The sequence below is a fragment of the Acanthochromis polyacanthus genome, chromosome 15, assembly GCF_021347895.1.
Source record: "Acanthochromis polyacanthus isolate Apoly-LR-REF ecotype Palm Island chromosome 15, KAUST_Apoly_ChrSc, whole genome shotgun sequence".
Taxonomy (NCBI): domain Eukaryota; kingdom Metazoa; phylum Chordata; class Actinopteri; family Pomacentridae; genus Acanthochromis; species Acanthochromis polyacanthus.
Window position 1 is genome coordinate 24,892,413 of NC_067127.1, and position 13,279 is coordinate 24,905,691.

General features: G+C 39.8%; 2 long non-coding RNA genes across 2 annotated transcripts; one reads left to right on the forward strand and one right to left on the reverse strand.

Annotated features, from left to right (window-relative positions):
- Nucleotides 1-7,293: 7,293 nt before the first annotated feature.
- On the reverse strand, nt 7,294-8,740 carry LOC127537446 (uncharacterized). Its single transcript, XR_007947070.1, has 2 exons — nt 8,586-8,740; nt 7,294-7,859 (listed from the first exon to the last, which is right to left on the reverse strand). It is a non-coding gene; the product is annotated as an uncharacterized LOC127537446 (long non-coding RNA).
- Nucleotides 8,741-9,562: 822 nt separating this feature from the next.
- On the forward strand, nt 9,563-11,092 carry LOC127537423 (uncharacterized). Its single transcript, XR_007947046.1, has 3 exons — nt 9,563-9,847; nt 10,576-10,684; nt 10,844-11,092. It is a non-coding gene; the product is annotated as an uncharacterized LOC127537423 (long non-coding RNA).
- The last annotated feature ends 2,187 nt before the right edge of the window (nt 11,093-13,279 follow it).

Genomic DNA, 13,279 nt, shown 5'->3' on the forward strand with positions numbered 1-13,279 from the left:
ATCTATTCATTATATTCCTTATGAAGAGATTTTTTTTAAAAATGAAAGACAGCTTTAGTACATTAAGATGTTGTCATATGTAGCTTAAGGAGATGACATAAACATCGATGCTGAATGTATGATCACACATGGATTATCTTTAAAAGACCAATAAATTTATTATTAATCATAGAGATCATACATGTGGAATTATGTAATACACAGAAAAATAGATATAAGTATGTTGTTTTATGTTTTAGGTTCCTCAATGTAGCCACTGTTTGCCTTCATTTGCAAACTACTGGTAGTATCTTTATTGTCTTTATGAAGTAAAGACCTAGAATGGACACTGGTTCAGTGAAAATCTGCTGTGATGTGGTCGATTGTAAGATTGTTAGTTACAGTCACCAACTTTGTGAGAGTCAGACACGTCTGTAACTGTAGTTCCCACCAATTAAGCATGCTGAAAATAAATAAGATAATGGGGTCTATAAAAGATCTATACAGTACGTTCAACATTTGTGTTATCATGGCCTGAAAAAGTTTTCAAGAAGGCTCATTTCCCATCAGCCATTTCCCAAACTCAAAACTTTTTAATACATATGTGAGTGTGGATGGTCAAATAAATTCCAGATTGCACCTTTAAACTCTATTCAGTGAAAATGACTGCTTCGCCCGCACTGTGCTGTCAGGCTCCATAAATTTCCCCTGAAAGCATGCTCTTTGAATGCAGCCTAATGTGTTTAAGCCCCAAGTCTGGGCAACATGTGCAAGCAAGTGCCTACTTGTGCTGTACTATTGCACACACACATCCCACCCCCCAACCCCTGTCACCCGCAGCTTTAACTTATTAAGATGGGCAGATTTACAGCTGATACTGGGCCGTAACTGGCAGTTCCACCCGCAATGATAAGGCAGCAGTGTCAGTTAATTGAACTGGAACTTATCCGCTGCTGTGTGTGTGTGAGAGAGAGAGATAGTGTGAAGTGTGTTGGTCTTTTTCATGCTTACGTTGGTGCGAGAATGCATAAGTCAGACTCCTTTGGTGTGTATGTGTACAGTAGGAAATGACAGAGCCCCTGTGATGTGAGCTGTGGCTCCAGCTCCTCTAAGCTGAGAATGGCAACAATAACAACCCCCTCAGCACTGGAAGGAGTGATGTCAACCTCTCCCCTCCCTTCACACGCACACAAACAAGTGACACCCCCTGGATTGCTCACATCAGACACTGGCTCAGCTTACCACCCTACCTTAGCCAGTCCTTACTCAACACACACACACACACACACACACACACACACACACACACACACACACACACACACACACACACACACACACACACACACACACACACACACACACACACACACACACAGCTTCCTTTGCCGGGCTCTCCAACCCTTTCCTCCACTGAATAGCCACATTCATGGCCGTCTGCATCGAAACATAAAAAGCTATTAATAAACAGCAAGGGCCTGCTGAGTGACACCTGCCCAGCCCTGCCAATGTACACTTAAGCTCGCTCCAGCAACAAGTGTTATCATAGTCTGCCCTGAGAACGGTGTCATAAAAAATATGTTGGAGTTTAAAAATGTAGGAAAAATAAAGATCCTGGAGGGTCGCTTTTTGTGGCTGGGGGAGGATAGCTGTACTGCACTTTGAGGCAAGGCAGGATGGCAGGGCAACAAGTATAACAGAATCCGCAGCCAGGTGTGAGTGCATGGACGGCAGGTTGTAAACACTGAGCGCAGGGCGTCAGAGGTGATAGCCAGACTGTATATAGGGCAGAGAAGAATGGTGTTACATAGAGAGCCAGTGGAATAATACCAGTGGGAGCACTTTGGTGAGCTGCTGCAGCACGGAGCCAATGGAAAATAAAGCTGTGCCATGCTAGTGGATGTGCCAGAGTGAGAGGAAAGGAGAGGAAGAAGTCCATGAATAGGATGAGGATGACAAACAGCAGATCCAACTAAAGAGGAAAATGGCTGAAAGAGGAAGAAGGTGAGGAATAGGAGTGTGCACTGTATTATAGGCTGCTGCATCGATCTGAAGTCCATATGGACTGGTTAGGTGGTGCTACATCCCATAGTTTTCACATCTGTATAAGTGGTCTTCACAATCTTTCATGGCCTTTCATGGCCCTTGTACATGGCCACCATTATTAGATAATTCCAGTTGTAAGGCTTTACAGATCATCTTTTGGTTTGAATATCCCCTTTTACAAATTCAATTTAATGCATTTCAACCACACACAGACATGTTCCAGTAATTGTTGCATTTGTAACTGAAATCCTTGGAGTGAAAATGTTACTTGCATGAATCTACACTCCCCGTCAAAAGTATTGGAACAGCGAGGCCACTTCCTTTATTTTTGCTGTAGACTGAAAACATTTGGATTGACATCAAATGATGAATATGAGACAAGAGGTTAACATTTCAGCTTTTATTTCCAGGTATTTACATCTGGATCTGATACACAAGTTAGAAGGAAGAAACTGGCCTCACTGCTCCAAAACTTTTTGAGGAGAGTGTGATTCACACAGTGATGTAAACACAAGCCTAAGTATGCTGATGATGACAATGCTTTCCTGCTTACGTGGGTTTCATTTATTTAAATAAAATTCAACATGACTTGTTTTTAATAGCAGTGTCCTTAATGATAGATTCAAATGACAAATGGGTCTTGCTTGAGAGGGGCACAAATGTTTTCCGCTCTCCAAGTGGCACATTAAAGAAGGGCTCAAACCAGAGTGCCTTCTTTAAAAACTAAACTAAAAGCACTTATTGTGACTTCAGGAGACTGATTTATTTGGTTTTAACAACACAGTTTCATATACACTGCTCAACAAAAGTTAAAGGAACACTTTGAAAATACATCATATTTCAATACGGGGAAAAAAACAAACTGGATATTAGCATTGATATGGACTGGATAATGTGTTAGGAATGAAAAGTGCCACATTGTTTGATGGGAATGAAAATTATCAACCCCCAGGAGGGCTAAATTCAAGACACCCCAAAATCAAAGTGAAAAACTGATGTGAGGCTGGTCCATCTTGCTGAAATTCCTTGGCAGCAACTCAAAATGGTATTCAGTAGTTTGTATGGCCTCCATGTGCTTGTATGCATGACTGACGATGCCGGGACAAGCTCTGAATGAGACGACAGATGGTGTCCTGGGGTATCTCCTCCCAGAACTGGACCAGGGCATCGCTGAGCTCCTGGACAGTCTGAGGAGCAACCTGATGGTGTCGGATGGAACAAAACATAATGTTCCAAAGGTGTTCTATTGGATTCAGGTCAGGTGAGCGTGGGGGCCAGCTAATGGTATCAGTTCCTTCATCCTCCAGGAACTGCATGAGTTCTCTTACCACATAAGACTGGGCATTGTCGTGCAACACAAGGAATCCAGGACCACTGCACCAATGTAGGGTCTGACAATGGGTCAAAGGATTTCATCTTGATACCTAATGACAGTCAGAATGCCATTGTCCAGTCTGTAGAGGTCTGTGCGTCCCTCCATGGATATGCCTCCCCACACCATCACTGACCCACCACCAAACCGGTCATGCTGAACAATGTTAGAGGCAGCATAACGTTTTCCACGGCTTCTCCAGACCCTTTCATGCCTGTCACATGCGCTCAGAGTGAACCTGCTCTCATCTGTGAAAAGCACAGGGCACCAGTGGTGGACTTGCCAATTCCTGTGTTCTATGGCAAATGCCAGCCGAGCTCCACGGTGCCAGTCAGCGAGCACAGCGGGCACTAGAGGACGCCTCATGCTACCAGAAGTGACACTTACCCTAGCCAAATGCAAAACTAGTGAAAAACAGTCAGAAAATATTAGGAAGGAAAAAAATGTCAGTGGCCTTCACCTGTAAACTTATTCCTGTTTTGGAGGGTGTCTCACTGTTACCCTCTAGTGCATCTGTTGTTAATTTTATGAACACCAAAGCAGCTGAAACTGACTAAAAAGCCCCTCAGTTACTTACTTGACCAGATCAGTATCCCACATGTTACACTGATTTGATGCAATAGATTAAAAAGTGTTCCTTTAATTTTTTGAGCAGTGTATATAAGTACGAGTTTCTTGTGAGTGTCTCTACATCCTCAGAAATTAATGCTTCACATGCAATTCAATACATGGCTAGTGAGGACAACAGAGAATGTCTGTGAGCATGCTCTGATGTCATCACAGCCATTTTCTCTGTCATGATGTCGATATGAAAAATATTGTAAGCTCCTCGATTGTTGCCATGGCTTCTGTTTACTACTGTCTGTTTTAAGCTGAAGTTCAGTGGACAAAAGATATTTTACCTTTTGGCTGGGGATGATGATGCCCCAGAATGATAGCAAAGATAGTGAACTGCTACAAAATGTTATCTTAGAAAGGTACAAGGATTAATTGATTGTACAAATACCTTAAAGTACATGTGATCAAATTTTTAAAAATGCAGTTGCTCTTCTTTTGTTTACTCTTTTGTTGTACATCCTTGCATGGTCAGTAATTCCAAGTTGTGTCTTTTTTTAACGTGGTGTCAGTTAGTACTACTGTACCACAGTAGTACGGATTTGTAGTGTCTGGTATCTTGTATAGTAAAGCTGCTGTTTATAGTGACCTGTTTAGTTCGTGGCATCGCAAACATCAGCCCATAATCTTCTCTGTATAAAACAAATTTGCATTCGATGAAGAAAAACACTTACTGAAACACATTTGCTTTTGTTTTGTTTCAAGTTCAAATACTTTACAAATATGAACTGTGGAATGGCACAGATGGAGGTCAGAGGTCAGATGATGACTTGGAGCCAGAAGACTTGAGTTTTCAGCCTGAGTTCTCAGCTCTGTCTCTGATGGGAAAGCATTTCAGACAGACCATCTTGTGGCGTTTTCACTCTGTGCCATCTATCAGCGCTTAGCTCTCATTGAAATACATGGGATATTGTGATTTTTTTTTCTTTAACAGATCACAGATTCTGACGTATTACAGAGCCTGAGCAGCACTATGCAGCACCTGTAAGTCCACTTGCCTCCACACACAGGCGAGGACGAAGGGGGGCTGCAGAGTTTTCCCAGGCTCAGCCAAGGTGACTATAAAGGCTGCTGTGTTCCCTCTCTGACTGCATCTCCTGCTCGATCTCTTTGAACTGGGCGGTCATGTCAGCAGCTCCCAGCCCCCAGCCACCATACCGCCCTTCATGTGCCCACGGGGAGCGATAGGCCGGGCGCCGACAGATCCACACAATATACAGGACTAATGCACACACGCGCACATGCAGTCACACATGCTGCACTGTGCCCTGTCTGCCTACAGGAGACGGTGATGCAGACATGTGCTGAACACACGAAACACAGAGGCAGGAGGAATATGGACCATTACTTGCATCTGTTCATTTAGCAAGGTACACAGGGTTTGACCCAGAGGCCATCATTACAACAGTAACATCAAATGACTTCTTATTACAATATTTGTCCCCCATAAAATAAATTACCTCCGCTACTGTCTCCTTTCTTTCCTGCTGTCAGTGTGTAATGTTTGCAAGCTAGCAGGTTAGTAGCTCATTAGCAAACACTGTGTAATTAAGCACACTGTAATGACAATTTGTGTCTGGATTGCATCTCTTAAAGCGTAGTTACGTGAAAACAGCTGTGTCCTGCTTAAGAGTGATGCTTTGAGTGATTAAAGAGAGCCAGAACTTTAAAGTATTGGTTTGAATGGAGAGTCAAAACTCACTATGAAGTTCAGAAAAGGGAAATGCAGATTAGTGCTATAAATATCTGAAGGTTCATTAGTTTTTGCATTGTTAATTCACACATTATCATAACAGCTTTATACATTATATTAATATCTTGAGAGATGGGGTTGATTGGTGTTAAATGAGGTGACTGAGGAGGCCAGGTCATCTGGCGCTGCACTTCATCACTCTCCTTCTTGGTCAAATAGCCCTTACACAGCCTGGAGGTTTGTTTGGAATCATTGTCCTGTTGAAAAATGAATAATGATTTAACTAAACACAAACTGGATGGGATGGCATGTCGCTGCAGGATCCTGTGGTAGCCATGCTGGTTCAGTGTGCCCCAATACTGTCACTAACAAAGCACCCCCACAGCATCACACCTCCTCCTCCATGCTTCACGGTGGGAACCATGCATGTAGAGACCATCCATTCACCTCTTCTGCATCACACAAAGACAAGTTGAGTGGAACCAAAGATCTCAAATTTGGACTCATCAGAACTAGGCACAGATTTCCACTGGTCTGATGCCCATTCCTTGTGTTTTTTGGCCCAAATAAATCTCTTCTGCTTGTTGCTTTTCCTTAGTAGTGATTTCTTAGGGGGCGGCATGGCTCAGTGGGTAGAGTGGCCGTCTTGTAACTAGAAGGTTGCCGGTTCGATCCTTGGCCCGTCGTGCTCATGTCGAGGTGTCCCTGAGCAAGATACCTAACCCCTAATTGCTCCTGATGGGTTGTGGTTAGTGCCTTACATGGCAGCTTCCGCCATCAGTGTGTGAATGGGTAAATGTGACATATCATGTAAAGCGCTATTTAAATACTACCATTCTTAGCAGCTATTTGACCATAAAGGCTTGACTGGCGTAGTCACCTCTAAACTGTTGTCTGCTACTAGAACTGTGTGTGGCATTTATCTGGGCTCTAATCTGAGGTTGGTCCTCATGTGAGCCAGTTTTGTCATAGCGCTTGATGGTTTTGGAGGTTTGCAAATCCTATAGGTGTCCCAACTGTTCTTGATTACTTATAACCCCCTCTGTCTGCATAAAAGTAGTGTTGGAACACACCATGGCACCATACCCTCCAGAGCATTATTTGAACAGTATTGTACTGCAGAAAGTAGTGTGTTGCTATAAAAATGGTGAGAAAAAGGCAATTAACAATAAAAGAGAAACAGACCATCAAAACATTTAATAATGGAGGTCTGTCCTACAGAGAAATTGCAAAGAAGTCAAAGTGTCAGTGAGTACAGTTTTCTTCACCATCAAAGAAACTGGAGGAAATTCTGACAGGAAGAGGTTGGCTGATAGGCGGCTCACACGACAACAGCGCTTCAAAACACAGCTAATAGTGGTCATAGTAAGTAAGTCTCAGTTTCAACTGTGAAGAGAAGACTTGGAGTTGCAGGTTTGACAGGTCCAGTTGCAGCAGCAAAACCATTGCTGACACCATATATATATATGTGTGTGTGTGTGTGTGTGTGTGTGTGTGTGTACACACAATTATATACATATATACACACACATGTCAGGGTTCAGGGCCGGAGCTCAGGATGCAGGGAATGAACGAGTACGCCAGGGACTAAGTTTAAAAGGTTTATTTGCCAGAACTTCGTATTAACAATAGCAGCTAGCGGACGGAAAGCTAATTCAAACAAACAACTGAGAAGACTACGCTCTACTGCTCCTAGAGGCAGGAGGATTCATGAACAAAAAACCACGAAGGAAAAAGGCAGAGATGAACTAAAATATGAAATACTTGATTTAACTAAGGCAAAGGCAAGTTAACAAAAGGCGAAGCCAACAGGCTTGGAACAAAAACTCATCAGACGGTTAATTGACTAAGGCAAAGGCAAGCTAACAAAAAACGAAGCCAACTGGCTTGGAACTAAACTCATCAGAAGCTTAACTACACTAATGCTCACAAAACAAAACAACGCAATACCAGGTCCTTAACACTTAGAGACGCTCGGACCGGGCTCCAGCTGGTGACTCTCCAGGGAAGGGACGCCGGGAGGGGAAGAGGTGACTTGTGGGTGCTGGATGGACCGGTGAAGACAGTAAGTGGTTTTCCAGTGGTTCTTGGAGGAATTTGGATTATTGGTTGAGGGAGTCCCAGTTGGCAGACGGCAGGTGCAGGTAACAAAAACTATGGCAGAGAGAAACCAGAGTTACTAGAGGCATGCGAAGGCGAAAACTCAAACTATAGGTGCAAGAGTGTTTACAGGTTGTGTCACAATCCAGCGTAGGAGAGCGTGTGGCGTCTGCTCTTGAAGGTAGAGGAAGTTGCGCTGATTGGCTGGGATCACCTGCGTCGATAATCCAATCAGCTGATTACAACCAGCTACAGCTGAGGGCTGCCGCCACACAGAGCAACACATAGGCTGTGTCCGAAATGGCATACTAACGTACTACATATTCAATGAGTATATACTGTATACTACATACTATAAGTATGATTAGAATGCCAACCGTTCACACTGTAGCATACTACTACATTTCCCATAATGCATTTCAAACCTCTGATGACAAAAACCAGAAGTACGGCTATCAAATATCTCGGCTGAATGCCGGCTTCAGGTCGATTTTACGCTAACAAACAGTTGCATAATTAATGTGGCAATTTCAAGCCGGCACTCCTCATGCAGTTATTAGCCAGATTATGCGAATCGTTTCAATTGTAGCTGCAGGCTACTGGAGGTAGCTGCTACTTGTTCTGTATGCAAAGCGAGCTGCTGCAACTAGCTGCTAGCATTCAGTAGCACATTGTGAGGCGTCTGACAAATTTAAAACGTTGGTCAGAAAACGTCTGTTTTTCAAATCTGTGGGGTGATTAGGATGACTACTTAACCACATAAAATAAAATAAAAATCACCCCGGTCTGGCCACAGATCCGGCGGAGGCTTCCATTTCGGTGGGTAGCTCGCAAAGCATTATGGGGCGTTTGAGTATGACTAGTGTGGTCACCGCGCATGTTGAATACTGTAGAGATGTATATTGTATTGAAATGACCACGGGAAAATAGCATGCTGTCGAGCTTGACCTTTTTACTGCAAGAACGACAAGTTGACGATTTTTACATGCATAAAACTTCCTGTATTGACGAAGGCACGTAACCAGGCGGCACGTAGCAGATCAGACCACACAGAACGATGCCAGAGTAATCAATGCTAACTTAATATTCAACAGCGCATACTTAAAAATTTTCCAGAAATAGCATACATCCGGGTATTTGTCGCATACTCAATCTTTTCATACTATCTAATGTGAATGCACTACATACTTATTTTGACGTCACACTTAGTATGAGTAGTACGTTAGTATGCCATTTCGGACACAGCCCTAGAGACAAGGAGAAAAGGGGAGGGAAGGAGGCACTTGGCGGAGCCGCTAGTGGCCGGCCTGACAATATATATATATATATATATATATATATATATATGGCATGCCGTTTAGGAAATTATATATATAATGAAAGTCGATATATATATAATGAAACTTGATATATATATAATGAAACTTGATATATATATAATGAAACTTGATATATATATAATGAAAGTCGATATATATATAATGAAACTTGATATATATATAATGAAACTTGATATATATATAATGAAAGTCGATATATATATAATGAAACTTGATATATATATAATGAAAGTTGATATATATATATATATCAACTTTCATTATATATATATCGACTTTCATTATATATATATATCAACTTTCATTATATATATATCTCGACTTTCATTATATATATATATATCGACTTTCATTATATATATATATCGACTTTCACTATATATATATCAACTTTCATTATATATATATCAAGTTTCATTATATATATATATATCAACTTTCATTATATATATATCAAGTTTCATTATATATATATCGACTTTCATTATATATATATATCAACTTTCATTATATATATATCAAATCTTTTTTTCCTACCGAGCCCCGGAAGGGACATGTCCGTATGGCGAAGCGACAACGAAGGACACTCACCCGGACGAGAATTTTATTGAGTTTTATTTTAAAATCGGCCTGAAACACACAGACATTCAAGCAGTGCGATGCGCTAAGAGTCTGCCATGCAGACCAGCGATCCTGATAATGGTAAGTTTTATTTCTCCAACATCCTGCTGTTATCCTACTATGAATACGCTAGCTACAACAGTCCCACATCAGTATTATGAACGTTCCGCCAGCTAACGCGGTCCGGACACCGGATCAGTGATTAGAGGTTGGCGTTCAACTATTGTTTGCCAGCCAGTTAGCCGCTGGTAAGCTAACAAGCTATGAAACAACTCCTTATAAAACCGGAGGAAAGCAGCAGCAATATTTCAGTCCAAGACCTGTATTCAGAACCTCCCACGCTGTTGCACAATGACCCATTAATCATATTACTGAACTATATGGTTATCATTGAAATTTCCCTTGAAGAACCAGTGAACTCTTTGCGAACACATTTTAATTTATGTGTTGATTATGTTTCGTATCAGTAATACAAGTCTAAAAAACTGATTGAAATGATCAAGTTAACACAATGAAGTAAAGAGTACTGGTAATCTGCAGCTATTTTCATAATTTCAAGGTGAAATTCTGATGTGTGATTTTCTAGCTTTGCAGATGTGGAAATCAAATGCACTGATTTCTTATACACAGATGCTTTTGGTGTTTTTTGTTGTAAAATAAAACAAGGCATTTATCACTGTTGGAAATTATTACAGGTATTATTTGTAACACTTTCTAACATTGTATGGACAAAGCAATAAATCAGTTAATGGATAAAATCATTTGTATTACAGATGCTATCAACAGCATGTCTTGTTCATTTTATTTAGTTGTCGGCCTTGGATGATGAGGTCCAGTTACCAGGAGCACTAGTCTGCAGCTTACTGGTTCCGTCCTGCAGCTCCTCCACGCTGTCCTCCTCTCTACAGACCAAATCAAGTAAGATCTGTTTAGACTATGCAGACATCAACATGATCAGTATGTTATCTTTTGACCCATCCTAAAATCACAAAATAGAACATTTACTTTAAGTTAACTGTGTTTATGAAAATAGAAAATAATTACTGACAACTAGTACTTTTTGGTGCTTTTATGCAGGAAAAGGGAACCAGGAAGCTGCTGTGGATCCTCTGCAGTATCTGGAGAGGTCAGAGGAACGGTTCTTGGAACAGATCGGAAGACACCAAGACGTGACCTCTGCCATGCTCCAGAACATCCAGAAGATGAATGAAAACCTTGGTTGCACTGATGGGACGCATGGTGTCGGTGCTGGAGCAACTGTCCCAGAATTAAACTGCATTGTTGACTATTGGCTTTTCTAGAAAATAAATCTTTTTTAGTACTTCACCTGTTTTGTATTTTACTCATGCACTTTGGATGAATGAACAGAAATTTGTGATGAGAGATGCAAATTTTGTCTATAATCTACAGAGACTTTATTCAGTGTTCAGTGCACACTTTTGTTACACACATTTTGACAGATAAGCAGTTGTGCTTTTCAAGCAGATTTTAGTCAGAAACATCAGTAGCATATGTTTTTTTTACTGTTACACCAATCTAGGTAGATAAACTGCACTACTGCAGCAGACATATTATTGAAATGTGCTTCTATTATGTGTCTACATACACTGCTCACAAATAGTTATTCAACTTTTGGGTGAAATTGATGGAAAATATAAAAAGTGCATGCTGTAGTGATATATCATAAAAGTAGGGTATTTAACTAGAAACATGCAATAGTGATTTCCTCATCTCAAAAAAAATTATTGAATCAAAAGCTAACAACAGTGGAGGGTATGTCACAATAAAAATGTCTCAGTTTGGACAGAACAGCAGCCTTCAGCTGAAATCCAGTACAATTGTGTCCCACCAGTGGCGTGATCATGGATGTGTCCAGGCAGCAGCTGACCTCTGCCTCGTAATTAGCCTTAAGACCAGCTATAAAGATAAACATAGATATTATCATTATCATCAACATATGGTGCATGTGTTTAACCTTTAAGCTATGTAGGGATGCAAATGTAGTCGAAGCTAAGTAGCTAAGCTAATGCTAACACGTTCAGTGTTCAGAATCAAAACATCTCTAAAAATTACCTGTTTTCTCAAACGTAGTCGCCATTCCCTGTGACAACCATGAAGACAGATAGATAATCACAGAAGAGCTCATCTGAAGAGCAAATGTCCAATAAGGTTCCTGTTTTTGTTTGCCATGTCCTTCCAGGGCTCAGTAGGAAAAAGTCTGAATATATGGAATGAAACTTTGAATAGATGGAATGAAAATCTGAACATTCTATATTCCGACTTTCATTATATATATATCAAGTTTCATTATATATATATCAACTTTCATTATATATATATATCAACTTTCATTATATATATATCAATTTTCATTATATATATATCAAGTTTCATTATATATATATCGACTTTCATTATATATATATCAACTTTCATTATATATATATCAACTTTCATTATATATATATATATATATATCAACTTTCATTATATATATATCAACTTTCATTATATATATATCAACTTTCATTATATATATATATCAACTTTCATTATATATATATCAATTTTCATTATATATATATCAAGTTTCATTATATATATATCGAGTTTCATTATATATATATCAAGTTTCATTATATATATATCGAGTTTCATTATATATATATCAAGTTTCATTATATATATATCGAGTTTCATTATATATATATCAAGTTTCATTATATATATAATTTCCTAAACGGCATGCCATATATATATATATATATATATATATATATATATATATATATATATATATGTATATATACATACATACACACACACACACACACACACACACACACACACACACACACACACACACACATATTAGGGCTGGGACTTTAAGGCGTTAATTTCGATTAACTAATTACAGAAAAAACGATGCGTTAAAAAAAATAATGCATTTAATCGCACCTTTCTCTGTTCCCTACTTTGGTGAACAGTGAAGGAAGACGAGATTGCATTGAGTTTATTGGGAGGAAAGGCTTCTTTTAAAAAATCTTCTTGATGGCAGCTTCAATAAAAGCGTGGTTGTGTGCAAATTATTCAACAAAGTGTTTTCTTATCACCACAGCACTTCAAGCACTTCAAATATCACCTCCATGCAAAACATGTTGCTGTTGGCACCAGAGCTAACGTTAGCTACCACTAGCTACCACATCTTGCTACTGGTAAACTCTGTAGCCATCCCATCATAGATCACTTTAGAAGACACTGAAAGTGCTTAAGTATAGAAAATGTCTTAAAATGTTGAACATAATCGCTGCAATTGCACTTTGATCTTGCAGTAATCTGTGAATGTAGCAGACAGAGGAAAAATGCAGATAAATATTAATGAAACAAACATTTTTGTGGTTTAAGTTATTACTCTGTTGAGGCTCCGCCTCCTCGGAGGAGTAGTAACTTAACAAAAATATCTGTCTTTTAATAACTTAATTATAAACTTCTTGTTTATGAAAAAATTACATA